This window comes from Cornus florida, unplaced genomic scaffold (genome assembly GCF_030987335.1).
Source record: "Cornus florida cultivar Cherokee Brave unplaced genomic scaffold, ASM3098733v1 CherokeeBrave_3.0.0_Hap2_Chr11, whole genome shotgun sequence".
NCBI lineage: Eukaryota > Viridiplantae > Streptophyta > Magnoliopsida > Cornales > Cornaceae > Cornus > Cornus florida.
In genome coordinates this window covers 118843551-118848199 of record NW_026775581.1, presented here as the reverse complement: position 1 = coordinate 118848199, position 4649 = coordinate 118843551, and the positions used below count along the sequence as shown (strand labels likewise).

General features: G+C 38.7%; 1 pseudogene; it reads right to left on the bottom strand.

Moving 5' to 3' along the window:
- On the bottom strand, positions 1–2347 carry LOC132281973 (G-type lectin S-receptor-like serine/threonine-protein kinase LECRK1; annotated as a pseudogene).
- Positions 2348–4649: the final 2302 nt, after the last annotated feature.

Here is a 4649-nt window from a genome sequence, read left to right as displayed (position 1 = left end):
TCAAACCATCACAGGGGAAGGAGTTGGTGATGGAGAGACCGGTATATCCATAGTGCCTTCTAACATGAGGATCACATTCTTCATTGAGGGACGCAGACTTGGATCATCTTGAATACACAGCAATCCAATCTTCACCATCCTTTCCAGGGTCTTCATGTCTACTTCTTCTTCTCCCACAAGCTTTTCCAACTCTCTCGCCACAAAGCAATTATATACCCAGTCAATAAGAAGTATCTCATCTGCTGTAGATACATTAACCTCCATGTTACTTCTGCAACATATGATCTCCAACAGCACAACTCCAAAGCTGTATATGTCTGCCTTCTCTGATATCAGGGTGTTTCTGTGCCATTCGGGTGCCAAATATCCTCTTGTCCCTCTGATCCCTGTGAGGGTTCCAGTTTGATTTGGCCTCAAAAGTTTTGCTAATCCATAATCAGATATCTTAGCTGTCCAAGAATCATCCATGAGTATATTTTGAGGTTTTATGTTGCAGTGGATTATACGGGTCTCACACTCTTCATGTAGATATAAAATCCCTCTTGCTATTTCCATTGCAATTTTAACTCTTTCTTTCCAACTCGGGTGAATTTCAAGCTTGAAGAGAAGATTTGCCAGCGAGCCATTCTTCATGAATTCATAAACAAGAAGCTTTCTAGCACCTTGTATGCAAAAACCAAGCAATCGAACCAAGTTCCTGTGATGAGTCCGCCCAATTGCAGTCATTTCTGCTCTGAACTCCCTTTCGCCTTCTTCCACAACTCTTTCCAGTCTTTTTACAGCAACGATCTTTTTACCCTCGGCATCAGATATAGCTCCTTTGTACACTGCTCCAAAAGAATTCCTACCCAATTCTTCCTTGAACCCATCTGTAGCTTTCACAAGCTCACTATAAGAAAATGATCGCAGAGTAAACTCTCCCTTTAGGCCCAAACTTGCATTTTCGAACAGTCTTTTGTATCTATTAGCTCGACGTCTATAGATAAAAAAAACTATAGATTGCAATGACAGAACACAAGAATGCAAGGCAACCCAAACTCACAGCTAGAATCAGAATAAGTGTTTTCTTTTTTTCAGCCACAACCTTCTGATTCCTTGAATTTGAAGGATGGCTCTGTGGAACTGATGGGTTATAGGCTGCGATTTGGGCAGTTTCACTCTTGATGAAGGCCGTGATTGAGTTATTTGGTTTTGAAACTCCAAATAACAGTGGAAGCTTATGTTTTTTGCAAGTATGATTCAGATACAGAGCTGCCCAACAATTACAATCTTCCAGGCAAGACCGACCACAATCTTCTTCCTTATTTGTCAAGATCGCATGCGAATAAGGATAGCCAACCCACTCCATATGTTTTAAAACAGTGATGTTGTAGATCGATGTTAGGTCTTCCCTTCGGCAACCTTGTTGATCGATGAAGCTCTGGTAGCAGCCCAGGAACTTGTTATCGTGGTCGAGAAAAGTGAAACCAGGAAAGCAAGAACAATTGGCTATGGAGTGATCAGTGCTAAAGCAGAAGCTGTTAATACCACAGATGCCTTTGACATCACATTGGTTTTGCAATGCCGACCACTGTATCAACCCGGTGGAGTTATCACTGATTCCAAAGCTATGTGAGTAGAGCCTTAAAATTCCATCAGCATCAAGCGTTGTGCGGTAAATAATCGTCTTGTTATTGCCAGAGTTTGAGCTGTTAACTAGAGCTGTTAACAATGCATGATAAAAATCTGCATTTGTGCCCCAATAAGAGTATTCAGGTAGATTAGGACTGTTTACAGGGTATGCAAACAGACCGTCAGATTGCATTATGAGATGAAACCGTCCACTTGACCGGTCTGTTGTCGATACACTAGAGAGCAGCAACTCACCGCCAACCTTCAGATATTGACGGCCGCCTAATTTCAATAGAGTATCTGTTGGGTGATTGAAGCTTTGCCAGGTAATGCCAGATTTATTGTTGTAGATCACAAAATTACCAGAATCAAGCATAGAAGCTGCATCCTCTTCAAGATAATCTGTGAAGACTGTGATGGATTTTCCTTCCCTTTTCCGGGTCCAAACGAAAAGTCCATGGTCTCTGGTGAACTCAAGTGTGGTGTCAGAGGAGAGTGGTGGGTCATCTCGATTTGCAGTCCAGACAACAGTGGTTGTAGGCTTACTAGCCAACCATATTCCAACTGCAAAACCTTTGCCTTTTGGGTAGAAACCAAATGCAAAGAGGCCGGAAGGTGAGAGCCATGAGTTGCGCGTAGTGTTGGGAGAGAGTGAAGAACCCAAGCTTATCCTATTGGAGTAATTGTGTTGAGCTCCTCCTAGAGCTGTTGAAAGTAGAAACATCAGTAAGAACATTATTAATGTAGGTACATTGGCCATGAGAGAGAGTGTGCTTGTATTTGTAGAGAGTTCCTATTGTTATAAAAGCCTAGCTATTTCCAAGGACTTTTTTATTTTTTTTGCTGCTTGGTTTTCTCTGTTTCTCGTTTTTGTAGTTTGGAATTTATTGAAGGATTTTTTATAGTACTATAAGGCAAATCAATAGATGTACAAATTGCCCGCGTACTCTACTGTCAATTTCTCAAATATAGGCGGCATAAGGCATGTTATGTTCACACCAAGGATTTAGAGTCTTCACGTTGGGTGAAGAAGAAAATGCGCAGCCCTGCAATAAGTTGCTCTCTCTCTCTCTCTCTCTCTCTCTCTATATATATATATATATATATATGTGTGTGTGTGTGTGTGTGTGTGTGTGTGTGTGTGGGGTATATAACTAGGATAAATTAAGCCAATCTTGACTTAGGGTATGTTTGTTAGGATGGGTGTAACGACCCAAATGGATACCAAAATAATAATAAAAATCTATAAAAATTTCGGCATGACCTCCGCAGAAAATGTCTCTAAACAACCTGCTGAAATACAAAAAAAAATAAATACAGTGGCCTCACTGGGCCTTAAATCTAACATATCATGTCCCAACGCAAAATACGTATATTATATCACATCTCCAAAGTGACTACATACATACAAAATCCCATTCCTCCATCTCATCCAACAAGAAACATACTTTGGTTACATCAAGTTACAGTCCAAAAAGCGTAGTTAGAATTTAAAAGTCCATGGCTTACAATATTATACTAATTAAACTAAAGTTTTACCGAGTTAGTTAATATTACATTTACAAAATATTAGAGAGTTTTAGTACAAAAGATAGCAAAAAAAAATAAAATAAAATAGGTCTCCGTGCTCGTCTAAAATCGTGGTGGATCGTCGTCCGCCACCTCTTTTCCATGTCCTGAAAAATGTTAGAAATAATGGGGTGAGCATAAGCTCAGTAGGAAGTGTCTAAGACACACTTCTTATATCCCCGTGAATCCATACAATGAATAGATAAAAAGTGAAAGGGATCATGCTATAAGGAAACACACACTCTCAAATACAATAACAAGTGTGTAACAAATACCACCCAATCACAAGTTTACCACAATGTCATGAAGTGCAATATGCAAATGTTACTCCCCATTTTCCGAAACATTTCCGTTTCAACTTCCAAAACCGTTATTGTAATCCGACCCAAGGCACCTCCAAGGCGTCACGAATGGAGGGTTGACTAACTATCCACGACCACAAGGCACCTCCAAGGCGTCGCATCCGGCCTAGTTAGCTCAACCATGATCCCTTCTAGACTACACTAACACCACGGACCACTAGGCGCCTCCTAGGCGTCCGATTTTCGCAAACTCCTTTAAAAAAAAATATTTTCCCCAAAATAATTTCGTTTGTTCAAAAAAAACATTTTTTTTTCCCCCTTTCTCTTTCCCAATGAATGCATGAATGCGCATGCTTCAATTTATCAATTCAACTATAGGCTTTCATACATTCTATTTACATCATCATCATAATTTAATAGAAATTTATAAGCATTCATTTCTTTTATTTATTTATTTATTTATTGACCATAGCATCATTTTCTTTCAAAGCAATAAATAAATAAATAATTAAATACATAATCTTAAGACATACAACATGTCAACACCAAACATGCTCAATCACCGTAATAAATCTAGTCATATATATGAATTCAAATAATACATGGAACACATTTAGCATTTTAGTTAAACATGCTTCAATCACAAACTAGATAATCAAAATTAGCATGCTTAGGATCAAATTTAAGGGGCAAAATTCACAAAAAAGAGCTAAGAAGTTGTAGATTAGAACACCCCTACCTCAAATTGATGAAAACCCCCAATTTGAGCCCAAGAACCCTATAATTTTGAACTCCCTAGAGTGCACCAAATGATGATTGGCTCCTATCAAATTAACGGGCTCGACGAACTCAACAACTTTATTTCACAATGGTCTACCAAAATCCAATTGGTAAAGATGAGATCAAAGCTTAAAATTACAAAAAGAGAAAAAGAAAAGAGATGCCGAGAGAAGACCGGAAGCAGAGAGAGAGAGAGAAATATATGTCTGCATAATGGCCTTATGGCCTTTAGTCATGTTTTTAAGTTATTGGTGGGGCCCACCTACTTTTAAAAAAAAAAATCTTAACTTTAATATATATACATACACATATATATAAGCATAACTATTACATTCTCCCTAACTTTAAAAGATTTCGTCCCCGAAATCAAGTCATACCTGAGGAAGA